This window comes from Dipodomys merriami, unplaced genomic scaffold (assembly GCF_024711535.1).
Source record: "Dipodomys merriami isolate MVZ:Mamm:240054 unplaced genomic scaffold, mDipMer1.0.p SCAF_436, whole genome shotgun sequence".
NCBI classification, from domain to species: domain Eukaryota; kingdom Metazoa; phylum Chordata; class Mammalia; order Rodentia; family Heteromyidae; genus Dipodomys; species Dipodomys merriami.
The window spans coordinates 568,618-589,092 of NW_027205998.1; the positions used below are offsets into that span (position 1 = coordinate 568,618).

General features: G+C 41.0%; 1 pseudogene; it reads left to right on the top strand.

The window, feature by feature from the left end:
* Positions 1–744: 744 nt before the first annotated feature.
* On the top strand, positions 745–841 carry LOC138807843 (U6 spliceosomal RNA; annotated as a pseudogene).
* Positions 842–20,475: the final 19,634 nt, after the last annotated feature.

The window sequence follows — 20,475 nt, forward strand, 5'->3', positions numbered from 1 at the left end:
TAATTAGAAGAAACATCTGGACTTCTCCTTCAACTATGAAAATATTTGGTGATAGAAATGCAGTAGTGTAAGTTCCTGCCTGGTTGGATGGTAGACAGGCCAGGACATTAAGTAATCATGCATATGATCAGTTTTTCACCTTCTTGGCTTTAGCTAATTTTGAAATGTTAGCTATAATAAACAATTATATTTTGATAAAATACCTTCTAGTCTTAACAGTTCTGACTGAACTGTTCATCTCTCTATGATCCTTGTAACTAAGATTAATTTTGTTCAAGTAAAACAATCTATGCTGTCATTGTAAGATATTCTGATTGGTCTGTTCCTACATGGGAGAAGAGTAAAGGGTCAGGTAGACATTTGTGCCAGTAAGACCTCATTTGGGAAAATGTCAGCTGCAGAATGTTAGAAGTAGCTCTTAAGCAAGGCTTACTTTGAATCCATTAGCTCCACAAACCTAAGTCAGTTGGATCAACAAGTACTTGAAAAAGCCATCACCTTTGGACTAGCTATAAATTATTGAAAGTATGATCAAATTCCAAATGAAAAAAAATTGTCATTGACAAAAAAAATTGCAAATGTGAGCAATCAATTGAACATATAATTTTTTCCCTATTCACAGAATTTTAGGGAAATAATAGCATTGTTAGCAACAATAAGGATTCCTTGTTCCAAGTAGGCACCCATGGATATAAGCCTGTATAAAGATTGCATCATTAACTACTTAAATTTAGAAGATACTACATGCTTCAGCAGCACGTATTCCCAAATTACACTACAGAGATTAACATGGCAATTGCACAAGGATGATATGGAAATTTGTGAAGTATTCCATATTTTTCATTCTTCAGATGCAAGAAATGAAAAACAGTTATTAAAAAGTTGATTACAAAATAACAAGTGTAACAACAAACGTAATTCCTTTTAATTAAATTTAGTTTGGCATTAGTGTATTAAATCTTCACCTCAGAAAGGCGTTTACATAGCATAAACTTTACAAAACATTTGAAATTAGACAAAATTTTCATTTTATCCCAAAGAAAGTTAATATTAGGACCTAGGCAAAAAAGGAATCTACAACTTTCTATATGGAATACAATCTGAAAGGACACATTAATGAACCTCTATATTATAAAATAATATAGAAGTCAAAGTATATCTAGGAAAGAATAAAATAAATTATGAACATTATACAAACATAGAATATAGAATATTTTAAAATATTCTTTTTCAAACAAGCACCAGAAATACTTTAGTTTCTGTACTACTCATTTCAACAGATACATTAAAATTATTTCTGATTAAAAAATCACAAACTCTGCAGAAATCATTATACATGTATACAAAAACTGTTGAATACATTTTGACATCCAATGCAGGCAATTCACTTTGAAGAATTCCACAGAATTCATGAATTTTTACAGTAAGTATTGGTGTTGCCGGGCGCTGGTGGCTCATTCCTGTAATCCTAGCTACTCAGGATGCTGAGATCTAAGGCTCACGGTTCAAAGCCAGCCCGGGAAAGAAAGTCCATGAGACTCTTATCTCCAATAAACCACTAGAAAACTGGAAGTGAGCCACAGCGGTAGAGCACTCACCTTGAGCTGAAGAGCACAGGCATAACGCCCAGGCCCAAGCCCCATGACCGAGCAAAAAAAAAAAAAAAGATATTGCCCTTATTTGGATTGTGGAAATATTTTGTATGGACACCAAGGATGGACTTGCATTTTTGAAATTTAAGAAACTTAACCCGACCATTAGGACTTAAGAGAACAATTTGTACAGCCTCCCACAACTTCATAGAGGTAGTGATAAAGACTTATCTTTTGGGCAATTTCAAATGCAGTTTCTTCTAAGTTGTTCTTCACACCTGGTTTTATATAATGGTTCAACAGAAGGAGATCCAGTGTATCTTTGCTATCTCAATTCTCAGTAGCAAGATGTAAGATGGTCAAAAGGCCTTTAGTTGGCATTGGTATCTGTATTATGATGAAGTAAGAAAGAAGCCACTCTGGTATTATTCCACTTATATACACTGTGCAGGGGTGTCCAGCCATCTACAGTTATTGCATTTGCCACTTGAGTCACCAACTCACGGACAATGTCTAAGTGTCCACTGTAGGCCCCCTGATGAAGAGGGGTATACTCATCATCATCCCCTATTATTCACGAGTGGCCTTTTTGAAAAGTAGTCTCCGCACTGTAGTAAGCTGAATATGTTCGGTAGACCAATGAAGAAATTTACTTGGATCCTTTTCCATTTTTTGTCTTGCAATTGATACTATTCCTTACTTTTTCATCTTGTTCCTCATCTTCCTAAGAATTGACTAACCAGAGACTTTGAGAGCCAGTGGGAATGAGGTTTCCATGTATTTCCCAAATAGTTCACATTGGTTGAACTGGTCAGAAATATCCGGTGAATTTTCCCAAATAGTTCACATTGGTTGAACTGGTCAGAAATATCCGGTGAATTTTCTGCATATCGTTTTTCACCATGATTTTTATTATCTTTTTCTAATTTTACTATTCTAAATTATTCTAACTGGAGAGTAGGGAATTGATGGAGAACAGAGGAAAGATGTTCCTCCGTATTCAAAGGTACAGACTGAAAATGAGGACCAATGATATCTTCATGTGCACCTTATTCTAGGAATGAGAAAATATGAAATAATGCCTTCTATATAAATGATTTGGGAAGTGGCAGAGCAAAAAGTGAAATGATGCAACCAAAAATATAAAAGGAAAATTAATTAGGATAATTATGGAGCAAACATATTATCTATGAGAACCATGAAATAGAGAAAGGAAGAGAGATACAGATGTGCAATGACATAGCTAGCCCCAAAATCCATGCCTCTGATCAATTGATAGAGCAAACAAAATTGTATTTTTTAAAAAAGATTGAAATAGAATTTATGTATTTACTTGAAATTAGTAAATACATTTTTAGTAGCCTACATAAAGAGACATAGCTTTGACCAAATTACAGACAAGAATCTAAATCCTTGGTAATTCTAGTAACAGATCTGACTGAAATCAGTTGAATCTCACTTTTCCTGTACAATAAAGAAATAGGTCCAAGCTAGTAAAGCAGCTAGAGAAGACAGGCAGATTGTATCTATGACAAAACTTTGTGTAAAATGGTATTGAGGATTTGTTACTGGTGATCCACTTGCACTGGAAGCATGATTCTGAACTATTGCTTGCTGATTCTGAACTATTGCTTTGATCATTATATTCTCCAAGAAGAAAAAATGAGAATGTATAGTTTAGGACTACTCATACATTTTCACCTTCTCACTAAGCACCTTCAATCATCAAAATCACATGAAGACAATAGACAGTCCTACTTTTTTAGATGAAAACAAGTGTCTTTAAAAAAACAAGGAATTTATGTACTCATGCATAGGACTTCTATTTTACTAATGCCTCATACATTTTAATAATGTTAGGTAACAATAAATAATGGATCTATTAGAAAGCTCTTAAAGCTCATATGTTCAATAGTGAGTTCTCTTACAGAGTATCATAGTATTTTTTGTTTATGGTCTTATGAAGAAATTTACATTACTAACTTGAATTTCTGACAGGACAGTATCATCACTGTACATCTTGCTTCTATACTCTCAAGTTTACATTACTATCTAAGTATGTGCATTAGATAACTATAGAGGAAAAAGTAGAAGCCACACTGATGACTCATGTCTTTAGTACTAGTTAATCAGAAAGATGAAATCTGAGGATTGTGGTTTGAAAGCAGACCAAGAAAAAAAAGTCCATTAGATTCTGATTTGAAAGTAACCAGCAAAAGATAGAAATGGAGCTGTGGTACAAGCAATAAAATGCTAGCCTTGAGAAAACTGAAATAAAAAGTAACAAATTCTGGCAAAAAGCTGTGTGTATAGTAGGAAATGCCCTGCTGTGTTAGGAGCCATTCCAGATGTGTGAGAGGCTCTGAGTTTTGTCTACAGTTGTTCAGAGAACAATATTGATATCTTCTTGGGGGTTGGAATATTCATGTGCTCAAGGACTGCTGAGACCTTGGGCTACCCATTGGTGTGTGTGTGTGTGTGTGTGTGTGTGTGTGTGTGTGTGTGTGTGTATGTGTGTGTGTGTGTGTGTGTGTATTTTCCCTCATTTTTCTCTGTCCAATTCATGAGTGCCTGTCTGCCTATTCCTAAATTCAGATGGTGCCGCTTCTCCATTGCAACCTTGCCTTTAGCCCCCTATCAAGATCTACAATGAGTCTTAAATTGTCAGAGACCTGAATATTCCACTTTTTCTTTGGAGCCCAAGTTTGGCTATCCATATCTTTGTCCACCTCCAGAGGATTCTGGGTCAGCAGGGCCAGCTGGCATATGTTCTCCACTGCCTCTGGGGGACAGGGTCAGTCATGTGATGTCCTGTCCTTTTCCTCAGCTGGGCCTCTGGCTGTACAGTATGTCCCACTCCCAGCCAGCTGGCAGTGGAGTGGGGGAAGGATGGTTGCCAGTGGCTCTGACCAACTCGAGCTTGATAGCTGACTGAAGGCTAACCCAGGAAGGATGATCCGGGGTTACATGGGAGGTGAGGCCAAGGTGGCTTGAAAATATTGGTCGACGTCTTGGAAATGTCAACAAATCTTTTCACAGGCAAGTCTATCTTCTGACCCTAGCAGGGCCTCTAGACAATTCCAGATGTCCAGAATACAGAGGCACAGACTTTGAGCTCCAGGGCCAGAGAACTATGGGTTGAGAGACTGGAATGGCCAGTGCCTCAATGTTCTGGGGCATTATCCTTGACCTGGCTATGTCCCCCTTGTGTAAGTTCACTTCTTAACCCAGTGCTGGCCACACACCGGCCACTTGTGCTGTGGAAGTGGCAGGAGCAGAGGTGAGATCTAGGAAGACCAAAATCAGAATTTATGGCCTGAATGGGGTGTAGGGTGTCTTTAAAAAAATCTTAGACCTGGAACTCAGAGCTTGGCACTGTCCCTGAGCTTCCTTTGTTCACGGCTTTCACTCTAACACTTGAACCATAGCTCACCTTTCATCTTTTTTAGTAGCTGAGTAGACAGAAGAGTCTCACATATTTTACTGCCTGGGCTGGCTTCAAGTTGCTGCCCTAAGAACTCAACCACTTGAGTAGTTAGGATTTCTGGTATGAACCACTGACACCTGCTAATGATATCTGTGTATGTGTGTGTGTGTGTGTGTGTGTGTGTGTGTGTGTGTGTGTGTGTGTGTGTGTGTGTGTGTGTGTGTGTGTTTACCAGGGCTTGAACTCAGAGCCTAGGTGGTATCCTAGGTATCTTTAGCTTGTTTGCACAAGGTTGGTGATGTACTACTTGAACTACAGTAGCTCCGCTTCCCATCTTTTTCGTGATTCTTTGGAGATAAGAGTTTGCCCAGGCTAGCTTTGAATCTTGATTTATCCATAGGCTTCAGCCTTGAGTAGCTAGGATTATAGGCATGAGCCACTGACATCCAGCTGCATGGATGTCTTTTCCTACACTCTTCTGTTCTAACAGCTGTCTACTTGCCCTGGCCTAGATCTCTAACCTCCACATCGGCTTCCACCAGCCTCTGACTGTGAAGAACATAAAACTCAAACCTGATCCCCTTCTTTTTCCTCAGGGGAGGAGGTTATGTTTCATCTGAAGCCAGGGATAGGAGGGGTAGCTGTAGATGGGTGCTCAGCTGGGAGAGAGGTAGTCTGTTTTAGCCAAGAAAGGAAGTGTGGCCAGATGCTAATAGCTCATGATCTCATACTCCTAGCTCATCAGGAGTCTGAGATCTGAGGATTGCAATTCAGAGGCAGCCCAGCTAGAAAAGTCTGTGAGACTCTCTTCTGCAAATAACCACCCAAAAGCTGGAATTAAAGCTGTGGCTTAAGTGGTAGAGTGCTAGCCCTGAATGAAAAATGTGAGGGACAGAGCCCAGGCCCTGAGATCAAGCCCTAGAACCAAGGTGCTTATGCGTTCACATGCGCGCGCGCGCGCACACACACACACACACACACACACACACACACACACACACACACATACACAGGAAGGTGGTAATGATGAGCTGAGCTAGAACTGGGGGCAGTCCTGAGGCATTGTCACAGTAAACTCTACAGGCATAACAAGTGTTTTTCTCGCTAAATCTTTCTTTGGCTGAGGGGTCTGGGCCATGGAAGTAAGTTCCATGGAACCAGTCCCTCCATTTGTGCACTGGGCCACAGGACCAAGGAAAGGGCACTATGGATGCTCATTTGTAGTTGGCCCACGACTGCAGACCTTCATGTGTCCCTGAGCACTGGTGAGGAAAGCAGGACTCTGAGCCCTGGGACTTCAAAGACAGCTACTGATACAAGTATCAGCCAGCTGGCTTTGGTTTCCTGAGCCTACAAATCTTTCATGAGCCCATCTTTCATGAGCCCAACTCAACACTTGCCCAAGGTGTGCCTGACAAATTCACACTCTTGTGATACCCTCATGAATGGGCATTACCTGGTATGACATCTTGCAGCTTCTGTTCCTCCTGGCTCAGAACTGTATTCTGAGACATCAATTTACTGCTCAGATCCACATCACATCCATGACAGATGCCATTCTAATTATCTCCATGCCCCAAGGCTCCACCCTTCTCTGGTACTATGTCTTGCTCTGTAGACAATGGCCTCCAAACAGGCTGCTCTCAAGACTTGTAGGACACGTAGACATTGGGAGACCCTTAGGGGCCCACTGGAAAGTATTCTGCCTAGAGCCACAGAGGTACAAGCAGGCCAGGGGTTGGTCATGGGTCTTGAACTCTGGGCCTGGACGTTGTCCCTAAGCTCTTCAGCTTACCACTTGAGCTACAGAGCCACTTCCAGTTTTATGGAGGTTCCTTGGAGATCAGAGTCTCCCGGATTTTCCTGCTTGGGCTGGCTTTGAACCGTGGTCCTCACATCTCAGTCTTCTGAGGACTTGTCTTTCACCACAGTGGACTAGGAGCTCCTGAAAGCTTTTCTTTACTTTTCCTGTGCCAGTACTGGTGCTTGAACTCAGGGTCTGGGCTCTGGTCTCTTAACATTTTCCCTCAAGGTTAGTACTTTACCACTTGAGCCACAGCTCCATTTCTGGCTTTTAGTAGTTCATCGGCAAGAAGAATCTCACTAACTTTCCTCCCCTGAGCTGGCTTCACACAAGATCTCTATCTCAGTCTCCTGAGTAGCTAAGATTTACAGGGATTGAGCCACTGGTGGCATTGGGCTAGAAGTTTTTCTTTTCTTTTTTCTTTTTATTGTGAAAATACTGTACAGAAGGGTTAAAATTACATGGGCAAGATAATGAGTACATTTCTTAAAAAGCATTGTAGCCTCTTCCTTTGTTTCCCCTTCCCATCCCTTCCCAGCCTCCCCTCGGCACCCCACCCAATCCTTCCCCCCCCACCAAAGTTGTAAAGTTCATTTTAGACATGACAACTTGTATTTCTCATTGTTGCAATGGGTCAAGCAAGCGTTCTTCCCTGCGTTTGCCCTGACTTCTACATGCAAAGGAGGTCTGAGGGTCAGGAGCTGTTAAAAATAAGATTCCAGCCACAGGAAATGGATGGGATCCCTGGTAAAATGCCGAGCTAATCTTCACCCTGGGCCCCATTGTGGGACCCCACCCTCTGCCCTACCTGTGACTCAGCCTTGAATGTCCTGCCATACTTGCTTGAAGCCACAGAACCTTCATTCCACCCACACCATCTGCTCTACACCTCAGGACCTTTGCCCATGCTGTACCTTATGCCTGAGGCCCTCTGCCCTGAATCCACATCTTAGAACTCCTGTGGAATTTTGGCACTGCTTATATTACCTCCTGGAGCAAGTATTTCCTTCCCTTCTCCCACTTTCTTTTCATATTGAGTTGCTAGAGATGGAACTTGTGCAGGCTGACTGGCAAATGCTCTATCTTGTGTGTCTGTGTGTGTGTGTGTGTGCGCGCGCGCGCGCACCAGTCCTAGGGTTTGATTTCATGGCCTGGATGCTATCCTATCCCTGAGTTTTTGTGCTCAAGGCTAGCACTCTAGTACTTAAACCACAACTCTACTTCTGGCTTTTTGTGTTTAATTGGAGAAAAGTGTCATATATAGACTTTCCTGCTTGCAATTGGGATACTCAGATCTAAGCCTAGTGAGTAGCTTACAGAGGTTAACCACCAACACCTACCCTTTACCGTACCTCTTACCTATAACCTCGGCCCTCCTCTGATTCCCAGAAGAATATGTCTCATCAAGCTCACTTATTTTTTGCCAATCTAGGGGCTTGAACTCAAGTTCTGGGCATGTTCCTGAGCTTCTTTTGCTCAAGGCTAACATGCTATCACTTAAGCCACAGTGCCACTTTTGGCTTTTTCTCTTTCTGTGTTACTGAGCAATCGAACCCAGGGCTTAGTGCATGCTAGGTAAGCACTCCACCACTAAGCCACATTCGCACCCCAAGGCTCCCTTCTAACGGGAGTTATGAGGGTGAGATTTATTGGCATATCCCTTTCGGCAAATATATTGCTAACTATTTCATATCTTTGCCAAGATTTTGGACCAGCCTGTGACTCAGCAATGAGGAATAAGAAATGAATGATAGCCACCAGGCCCCAGAGGTCTAGGCTCACACCCTACAAAGGGATAGAGAATACGGAACCAGAAACTTTGACAACTCCTACAGTCTAGGTACTGTTATCTCCTTGGAGGCAGTGGCTGGATGCTAGGTATCCTAATTGGACACCTCAGCCAGAACATAAGGCTTCAGTTATTAAATGGCAGAGAAGAATACTTTGTTCAAGCTTCCAGCTCAGACTTAGTACTCTCTGAGGGCTTGTTCCAGCTTGGCCAGTTTGGGGGACTGGGCGTGGGCAACCTGCTGAATGCCCGTCATCCATACATCATCCATCCATATACAGAGATATAGAGTTATTGCCTCCTTTTTTTGGGCAGGGAGGGCAATTCCAGGTTTGTTCTATGAGTCTAGGCTCTGTCCCTGACCTGCTTTTGCTCAATGGTAGCACTCTGTCCTTGAGCCACAGCCCCATTCATGTTTTTTTTTCCTGTGATCTCTTAAAAATAAGAGTGTCTCAGGCTTTCCTGCCACGGCTGAATTCAAATTGTCATTCTCTACATCTCAGCTTCCTGAGGAGCTAGGATTACAGTCAGAAGCCCTGGCTCCTTCGTTTCTTTTCTTCTTTTTGTGCTTTTTTGTAATTTTAACAATCTGAAATCTTCAAGCTGTCATTCTAATGGTTTGCATTCGAAAGAAATTAATCAGGCCTGGAGTTCGAAAGCCAGGACTGCCACCCACAAAAGGAAGGAGATCCTGAAAAACTCATTCATATTCATGTGAATGCTAATGGAATGTTATAAAAGTAACAATTAAATTTGCAGTAAATTCATGATTCTATTTTAGAATGCCACAGAAAAGTTATTGGATTTATATCTTCCATTCTACCACCATGGTATGATTCCCCTAATGGAAGGATACTGACTAATTTTTAATTAATGCTTTTATAAGTATTCAAACATGATACTTCATTAAATGGAGGCATAATTTAATAACTAATAATTGGTTATAATATATATAATTTAATATCCTCACATTCCCTCTCTCTCTGTATGCTTATATATACATATCTATCTATCTATCTATCTATCTATCTATCTATCTATCTATCTATCTATCTATCTATATCTCTTTCTATATATAGATATATATCTATAGTCTATAGATCTCTCTCTCTAAATATATCTATAGATATATCTATAGATATATATAGATATATCTATAGATCTATAGATATATATATAAAGATATCTATATCTCTCTATATATATCTATATATGTATCTCTCTCTCTATATATAAATCTATAGATATACAGAGATATATAGATATATTTCTCTATATAACTATATCTATATATATGTATAGATATATCTCTATCTCTATCTATCTATCTATCCATCTCTCTATATCTATCTATCTATCTATCTATCTGTCTGTCTATCTATATCTCTGTAGAGATATGTATCTATAGATAGATAGATAGAGAAATATCTATATCTCTGTAGAAATATAGATAGATAGATAGAGAGAGAGAGAGAGAGAAAGAGAGAGAGAGAGAGAGAGAGAGAGAGAGAGATAGATCGAGATATACCTCTATCTCTATCTCTATCTCTCTCTATCAGCCACTACTATGGCTTGTTCCCAGGTCTTCAGAAATGGCTGGAAGCTCAGTTTGCCAAAGGCTTTTGTTCTACAACTGACCCTTTCATGAATTGGGCATTGTGGGCTGTGAGTTCAAATCCCAGCATGGCCTAAATTTTATATGTTGAGTCAGAAGTCAATTTTGACACATTTTTTTCTTGTGTGTGAAAGTCCTGGGTCTCAGTATGATGTATGATTCCTATGCAAATAGATCCATGTGATAAGATGTAATAAATGAAATAGATGCTATATATGTAATATTACTAAATAAAATCAAAATAAGTGTAATAAATGTCATAAGTTTTAAACCCATGCACGTAAATAGATCTCATATATAGATATTATTTTTTTCAGTACTGGGGCTTGAAATTGGGCCCTAGAAATTCTTGCTGAAATTCTTGTCTTCAACGATGGTGAGCTTACTCTCTCCCATAGTACCACAGAGTTACCCAGACCCTGAGTTCATATCCCAGGCCTGCCAGAAAAACAGTGCAAATTCCAAGCCAGGGCCTTAATATTTTCTTGGCCATGCCTGGGGCTTGAACTCAGCTCATGCAACTCTGTTTCAGTTTTGATCATCCTAGGCTGCTGTGCAGCCTATGGACCCACAGCCCATCCTGAGATTCTAGGAGCTGAGTTCAAACCTTGGGACCATCAAAAAAAAAAAAGTAGAAGTGCTAGGAAGATGGCTCAGTAAACAGTGCTTGCCTTGCATATATAAGGCTCTGGGTTAGATTCCTCAGCACCACATAAGCAGAAAAAACTGGAAGTAGTCTTATGGCTCAAGTGGTAGTACGATAGCTTTGAGCTGAAGAGTTGAGGGACAGCACCCAGACCCAGAGTTCTGGCCCCAAAACTGAAAACAAAGGAGAAGGATAAAACTGGGAAGTTCCAGAAGGCATTTTATATGTTTTTTCTTTGCATTGCAACCATTCTGGTTCTAAATGACAAGGCCTGGAAAGTGTACATGACGTTGCACTGCTGAAGTTTGGTGGGCTATAAGGGAAGCCACAGCCAAAATCAACAACCTAGGCCCGGGTGTGAATCCCAGGACTGCCACCTATGAATGGCGAGATATCCTAAGATATGCATTCTGATATATACCCATACAAATGGAATGTTGCAAAGTAATAATTACATTAGTAGTTAGTATATGATTGTATTATAAAATTATACACAATAATTATAGTATATTGACTAATTTTCAATTAATACTTTATTATGTATTCAACCATAATACTTAAATAAAGGAAGGAGTAATTTATTGATAATTGGTAGTAATATAGTATATATAATTAATTAATATACAGACATCCCTGTCTTGTTTTATACATATATATATACTTATATATGTATGTGTATATATGTTTGTGTGTGTGTGTGTGTGTGTGTATGTGTGTGTGTGTGTGTGTGTGTAACAATCTACATATCTATTTCTACACTTGTCATTCCTGGGGCTCTGTGGTAGAGTGCTCGCCCAGTATGTATGAAGCCCTGGGATCCATTCCACAATATCACATGCACAGAATAAACGGCAAGTAGTGCTGTCATTCAAGAAGTAGAGCACTGGTGTTGAGCGTGGAAGCTTAAGGACTGTGTTTAGGCCCCAGGACTGGCACCAAAACAAGTTAGAATATTCTGACTGCAAGTATAGAAGGCCAGGATTTCAAATACCTCATCACAGAGCAAGCTGGGAGTCTGAAGCCAATGGATGCCACCTAACATGACTTAGCCAGAGGTCAACAGCTGCAACCCAGCACCATGGAACCAGATACTGCTGGCTCACCCCTTGCTGCTTGGGGGATGAGATCAGACACTGGTGGGTTGAATGAAAACTCAGCCCTGACAGGAAGTCTGCAAGACTCTTAGCTGTGCCTCAAAATGGTAGAGCTTTAGCCTTGAGGAAAAGATCTTCGGACAGTACCTCCAACCTATGAGTGAAATCCCCGAGGCTGATGATACTCCCCACAAAAAAACACCCCCCTAAACCATAAGATGTGAACTTGTGTGGTTTGTGACGTGTATGTGAAAGAGTGGTGATACTGATGAAAGCACCTTAAATCTAATGACAGTTTATACGATACAGCTATATGAAGAAACCTTCCTGGGGTGCTTGGTCCTGAGTCCTTCATGTGGTTCTGGATCATTCATGGGGTACTGTGTGCTGAGTCATTCACAGGCTGCTATGTGCTGAGTCTTCCACGAGTTGTATTCTTTCATCTGGTCCTTATAAGAGCTACACAAGTAAGATGATTGTGCAGATGAGAAAGTTGAGGCTCAGATATGTCCCCAAGGCAGGGCCAAATTTATGTATATATTTAGCTCTAGTGACTTGTCTCCTGCAGACAACTGTTTTGGTTTAATTTTCACCATCATGAACCTTGAACTCACAGCCTAGGTGATGAATTTCTGCTTGGACTCATGGCTAAAGTTCTACCATGCTGAGCCAAGGACCTCCTTGTAGCAAAGTGCAGGGCTTAGGTGTCTTTAGCTGAGGTCTATCATCATGTCTGCTCAGGAAGCTGAAGATCTTGGTTCAAAGCAATTTCAGATCATGGTCCAAAGCCAGCCTGGGCAGGAAATTCCTTGAGATGGTTATCTCCAAAAACCACCAGAAAGCCTGAAGGGGCCCTGTAGCTCAAGTGCTAGAGCACTAGATTTGAGCTGAAGAGATGAGAGACAGCACTCAGGCCCAAACTTCAACTCCTCAAACTTACAAGAAAAGAAAGAAACCTGAAGTGGAGTGCTGGGAATTTTTCCTAGGGGTAGACTGCTTTGCATGTGTGAAACCCTGGGTTTGAATCCTCAGTACCACTTCCATAGAAAAGGTCAATCCCTGAAGTGGCACTGTGGCTCAAGTGGTAGAGTGCTGTCCTTGTACAGGAGAAAATCAGATACAGTGGTTAGGTCCTGACTTCAAGCACCAGGACTGGTATATGCACACACACACACACACACACACACACACACACACACACACACACACACACACACACACACACACACACGGAGGCACCGTTGCCAATAATGAATCATTTCATTATGTTCAGCTCCCAAATTGTCTGCCAGAAGGACTCTTGAGTTAATGGTAGTAGTTTGTTTCAACACTGAAACATAGTCACAAAGACAGAATAAGTGCAGGGAACTTGGCCTGCCACAGGATGTGGCACAAATGAAGGCTTCCTGTCAAAACAGAGCACTGGGGAGAGAGATAGCTTGGGGTACAAAGAGGCCGTTTTCTCTTGACCTTCAGAGCCTGCCCACACTCATCCTAACTAAATGACCCAGATGAATTGTTTGTTACACAAATGTACAGGAGTGAGGCTTTTTGTTTGCCTATTCCAAAAGTGAGGCAGAACTCCTGTAGCAGACTGGGGTATGGAGAACCCCTCATGCTACTCTGGGAACAGTGAGGGTAACCCTGGAATATGCACTGTTTTGAAAGCACTGTCTGTGCTATGAAACCATTCTATTCAAAGCAAATTTCCTAGCTGGGTTTCTTCATAGAACCTCTGGATGTTCACTGATACAAATACATGCATACGTACTCAGACATATGGAGTTAATGGCTCTTTTTTGTAGTATGTTCTGAGGCTTGAACTGTTAGCCTAGACATTTTCCCTTAGCTTCTTTTACTCAACGAACCATTTTATTGTATCTTAATCCATGATTATGATAGCCTGGGATACAGCTTCTATACCCACAGATGATCCAGGGAACCTAGGACCCGAGTTCAACTCCCAGCACTGGCAAAAGTACATCAAACCAACAAAAATGGAGGAGGAAAAACCCAGGAAGTTTTACACAACAGTTTTACATTTGTTTCCTCAGCACTGTTACCCTCCTTGGTCTCAATGACTAGTCTTTTAATTGTATGTGACCTTGCATGACAAAAGCTGGTGGGGTATCAGTAAAGCCTGAGTCCAACCCAGATACGTAGGCCCTGAGTTCAATCCTGGGACTGCACCTACACATGGCCGAAGATCTAGGAAATTTGTTCCTATGTATTGGAACACTAATAAAATGTCTGAAATGTACTAATTGAATTACTAATTAGCTAGTCATTCTAGTATAAGATTGTATGTAATAAATATAGGTAATTGATTAATTCTTTACTAACTGTTCTACCATAATTAATTAATAGAGGCATAATTTTAGACCAAATAATTGGTAGTAATAGAATATATTAAAAATAAGATATAGACAGCACTCTTTATATAGGGTTATACACTAGAATCTAAATAAATATCTATCTGTCTGTATTTATTTATGGATGTATATACATATGTATATACACACAAAAATGCACACACACACTGCAATCTAAACATCTATCTGTTTATATATTGGCCATTCCTAGGGTTTGATCTCAGGTCCTCAATTTTGCCTGCCAACTTCACTTGCATCAGACTACTGTGCTAACATTTAACCATTCATGAAGTGAATTCATGAGTTCAAGTCACAGAACTGCCAAAAACTTAATCCTGGTGGACAAACCAATTGTCCCACTTGTTTTCCTTATCAGTGAAAGTCCTGGGTCTCAGGAATGATGTAGAATACATAGGCAAATTTATGTCTTATGTAATAGGATGCAAAAAATTGTGTATATAATCATGCTCACTAAAATACATAAAAATAAATAAAACACAAAATAAAATGAATACACTAACCTTAATATGCAGTAAATATATGTATGTAAATATAAATCATCTGTTTAAAATGTATATGTATATTAATCTTTTAAGTGCTAGGACTTGAATTCAGGCCCTAGGAACAGGCCTGGCCTTGTCTTCCAGCATAGTGACCTTCCCCATCCCCCACAGTGCTGCAGATTTACCCAGACACTGAGGTAAACTCCCAGGCCTGGCAGAATAAAGGTCATGAATTTCAAGCCAAGGAGCCTCATAATATTTTAAATATTTTTAATGTATGAATATATGTTCCTGTTTATTTGTTTTTATTTTGTCAAGCACAGAGCTTGAACTCAGGTCGTGGCAATTCTGCCTCAGCTTTGATCATTCTAGGCTGCTGTGCAGCCACAGGACCCACAGCCGAACTTGGGTTTCTGGGCCGCAAAAGCTGACAGGAAAAAAAATTAATGTGACACAGAAAAATAAAAAAAAATGGCAACTTGCAGATGGTTGCCAGTTTTACATTTGTTTGCTTTGCAAGGTGACCATCCTGTGTCTGAATGACACATTTGAAAAATGTTGGTAACCTGGGTTCGCTGAAGGCTGGCAGGCTACCAGGAAAGCCATAGGCCAACACAGCAACATAGGCCCTGTGTTGTAAGCCCCTTCCTGTCCCTTACTAATGGAGGGAGATCTTAAGAGTCTCATTCCTATTCATAGGAATACCGATGGAAGATTATGAATGGCAAGGTGGAATTGGTTGTTTCTGAATACTACTATCCAATTAGACAGAGTGATTTTAGAAGATCAATGGATTTTAGTGAGTTTATTTTTAAAACATTCAAAGAATATTATTACATGGACGCAATAGTTTCCAGACAGTGGATGATTTAATTAATAATTCATTAAGTATGAAAAGAATAATATTAATCATATGGAAGTACACTAAATATCCAAGAATTGGTAGAAATGTAGTCAATATAACTGAAGAATGTATAGACATCTCTGGCACTCTATAAAGATCTATATTTTATTGTGTCATACTATCTGCATGTCAATCTGTTCTTATTTTGTCCATCCCTGGGGCTCGATCTCAGGTGCTGGAAATGACTGTCAGCTAAATATGCTCCAGGCTGGCATGCTGACACTCACCAAGTCATGAATTGGGCCTTGTAGGCTGTGAGTTCAGATGCCAGCACTGACAAAAATTGAATCGTGTAGTAAGAAGTCCATGGTGACTCATGTTTTCCTTTTCTGTGAAAGTCCTGCATGTCAGGTGTGAAGTTCCATACATAGGCAAATCTATATCCTATGTAATCAATGTAATAAATATTTCATGTGTAATAACCATCAATTAAATAAATGAATAAAACAAAAATAAAATGAATAACTATACTAAGTGAGATATGGGGGTCAGCATCTGGGGCTGTACCTCAGGGCCTAGGAAAGGCCTGGCAGCTGAATTGGCTAGAGGCTGCTATGCTGACCGTCACTCATTCATGAATAGAACCTTCTAGACCCTGAGTTTAGATCCCAGCACTGCCAAAAATGTAATTGTGGAATTAGAAGCTGAGTGTGACACACATTTTCTTTTTCTTTGAAAGTGCTCAGTGACAGGTAGGATGTATAATTCAGATGCAAATCTATATGCTATATAATAGGATGTCATAAATGTAAAAAATGACATAGGTGGAAGAATTGTCACTACAATTCTAATGACAGCTTGTTGAATAGAGCTATGTGCTGAGTCCTTCATAGGGTGCTCTGTGCTGAGTCCTGCATTGGGTGCTGGGCGCTGAGTCTTTCACAGAGTGCTGTGTGCTGAGTCATGCAAAGAGTGCCATGTACTGTGTCCTTCACAGGGTGCATTCTTTCATCAAGTCCTTGTAAGAGTTCTACAACTGAGATGATTATGCAGACAAGAATATTGACTCTCAGATATGTCCCTATGGCAGGGAAAAATTATGTATTTCTGAAGAATAATGAGTTGTCTCCTGCAGACAATTATTTTATTTTGTTTTTTCTCAGTCATGAACCTTAAACTAGGGGCCTGGGTGCTGGCCCTTAACTCTTGGCTCATGGTTAGCACTCCACCACATGGAACCAAGGACCCCCTTGCAGCAGAGGTCACAGCCTAGGGGTCTATAGCTGAGGTTGTCATCCTGCCTTCTCAGGAAGCTGAGATCTGAGGATCTGGGTTCCAAACTATCCCAGACACAAAAGTTACCATGAGCCTATTATCTCCAATTCACTACTAAGAAACCTGAAGTTGTAGTTGGGTGTTTGTTGCTCATGCCTGTCATACTAGCTACTCAGGAGGATAAGATCCAAGGATCATGGTTAAAAGCTAGCCTGAGCTAGAAAGTCCTTCAGACACTTATCTCTGATGGACCACCAGAAAAACTGAAATGGCGTTTTGGCTCAAGTGGTAGAGCACAAGATTTGAGCTGAAGAGCTCAGGGACAGCACCCAGGCCCAGATGTCAACTCCTACAATAACAACAACAAAAAGACAGAAACAAACTAACAAACCTGAAATAGAGGGCTGGGAATGTGCCTTAGGAGTAAAGTGTTTTTCATATATGAAACCCTGGACATCACTAAAAAATTAAAGCATGTAGTAGCTCTGGCTCAAGTGGGAGAGGGCTATCCTTGTACAAGAGAAACTAGTTATAGTGCTCAGGTACAGTTCGCAAGTCCTCACTTCAACCTCAAGGAATGGTGTATGAGCCTGCGTACATGTGCACGCGTGCGCGCACGCACACACACACACACACACACACACACACACACACACACACACACACACACACAGACTAGAATTGATGCTGCTACACAAAATGGTAAAGCAACGGGCTTCGGTACTGAGCTCATGGTCAGCACCCCAGGCTTGTTTTCAAATCCAATACCTAGCCACCCAGGGGTCAACTAGGAGAGGTCAAAGGTTTCAAAACCTGATGAGATTCACCAGCCCTTGATGACAGGAAGCTTTGATATCAGATATGTGCTTGGAGTTCCCAAGCTTCCAGAAACCTAGGAGAGGAATCATAGGACCATCATCGCCGTCAATGAAACATTTCATGAGGTTCAGTGTCCTAGTTTTCTGCCAGAAGGACTCCTGAATTTTATTGAACACTGTATCTGAACACTGGCATATAGTCTCACAAAGGCAGGATAAGTGCACAGGGCTTGGCCTACCACAGGAGGTGGCACAAATAAAGGCTCCCTGTCAGTGCTCTCCCCGAGCATTGGGGAGAGAGATAGTTTGGTGTACAAAGAGACCATTTTCTCCTGACCTTCAGAGCCTGCCCAAAATCATCCTCACTATCTGACCCAGATGGAGTTGTTTGTTACGCAGCTGTACAGGAGTGAGGGCTTTTGTCTGCCTGTCCAGACAATGGGAAAGACTTCTTCCAGCAGGCCTGGGATGCAGAGAAACCCTCAGGCTATACTGGGAACAGTGATGGGAGCCCTGGATTATACACTGTCATGAAAGCAGTCTCTGTTACGTAATCATTTTATTGAATACAAATTTCCTAGCTTAGTGCCATTCATCATAACTACTCTGGAGCTTCACCTATAGGAATAAATCCATACATCCAAAGACATGGAGGTACAGGCTCTTTTTGAGTGGTTAGGTCCTGGGGTTGAGCTATGATCCTAGGCATTGTCCCTGAGCTCCTTTTGCTCAAGGGTAGTGCATTAACCTTTCTGTGATCTCTTAGAAATAATAGTGTCATGGACTTTCCTATTCTGACTGGATTGAAACTCAGCTTCTCTACATCTCAGCCTCCTGAGGAGCTGGTTTTAAAGTGAGAAGCCACTGGTACATTCTTTTTTTCTTCTTCACGTTTTAATCTGGAAAATCTGACTTCTTAACAGGGTCATTCCAATGGTTTGAATTTATTGGTTAACTACCCAATATTTTTCATAGCTGCTTTCTCTAAGAAGGATTTTCTCTCTTCATCTTCTAATCTGGTCACAGGTTTGTAGCCAAAAGTGACAAATGAGTGTCACAGGATTTGGGAGCAAATGTCCACAGGACATGCCAGCACTGTCAATTAGCATTGAGCTGCAGTGAATTTTCCTACTCAGGATGAGAGGACTGAAAGCTAGAGTGATCCTCATACTGTCTGCATTGCTCCTTTTGCCTATAAAATGATCTAATGATTATGAGTGTTGTGTGTCTCCAACCTTAAGTATCTAGAACACACTAGAAGCATCTTCTTGTATCTCTTTTTCTCTAGTGCCTCTTGAAATTTAGATTAAGGTTTTGTGTGGAGGGGCTCCTTGGTCAATCCCTGAGGAAAGCCGCTTGAAACCTCTTTGGGAGATTGCCGTTCAAAGTAAGCCTGAGCAAGAAGTCTGTCAGACTCTTATCTCTTATAAAACACCAGAAAACTAGAAGTGGAGCAGTGGCCCAGAGGATAGAGCTCTAGCTTTGAGAGAGAAAGCCGAGCAGGAGACAGAGGGTAGACCAGGCAGGAAATCCTGGGAAGCAGTTACGTCCAATTAATGAACAGATGGCTGGAAGTGGATCTGTGGTGATGGCAAAGCATCAGCCTTGGGAAAAACAGCTGAGGAATGCAGTGGGCCCTGTGTTCAAGTCCTGGGATAGGCACAAAATGTTTTCAAAAAGAGAAGGCAAAGTTTATGTATCAGTGCCCTACCTAGTTATGTGTGTATATTACCTCCCTGAGTGCAAACAGACCATATGCAATTCTTCTTTTATTTACTGGTTTATTTTTCAGATATGCTCCTTGAGCATACTGCATCATTGTCTTCATTTCAGGCCCATGGCTTTTCTCTTCCAGGGTTCCAGGCCTGTGTCCTTATATGATGCACACTGAAGTTCTCAGCAGCCTTTATTTACATTTCATTATGGGGTCAATGGAAGAATAGTCACAAATTTGGCAGAGGAAGAGAAGGTCAGTTTTCATAGAAGTAACCAGTATTCAGAAAATTAAACTTGGGGACATAAAATGGCAGCATACTTATGTAAAAACTACCATTAAGGAAAAGATGAGGGGGCTGGGAATGTGGATTAGTGAGAGAGTGCTTGCCTAGCATGCAAGAAGCCCTGGGTATGATTCCTCGGTAGCACACACACACACACACAATGCCAGAATTGGTGCTGTGGCTCAAGTAGTAGAGTGCTAAAGAGAGTGTCCTGGCCTTGAACTGTCCACCCATGTCACCCATGTCCACCCATGAACTGGCAAAGAGATACCTAGGTAGGTGGGTAGATAGATAGATAGAGAGATAGATAGATAGATAGATAGATAGATAGATACATACATACATACATACATATATACATACATACATACATACATACATACATACGTACATACATACATACATACATACATTGATACATAGATACATACATACATAGATAAATAGATAGATAGGAGATGATAGATGAATTTGGGAAAGAAGGGAACAATTCCCAGTCATGAGGCCTTCTACAGCGTGCCAGGCCACCAGCATTGCCTTCACACAACTACAGGGCAGGAAGACTGTTTCCCACTTCTCAGGCAGCAAAGGGCCCCAGAGTCAAACGGGCAGAGCTCGGTTCTAACTCAGAGGCTTGGAAACAGAAGAGAAAGGGCCCTGCCTCTCCCTGGATTGGAGATTTGCATTAATGATGTG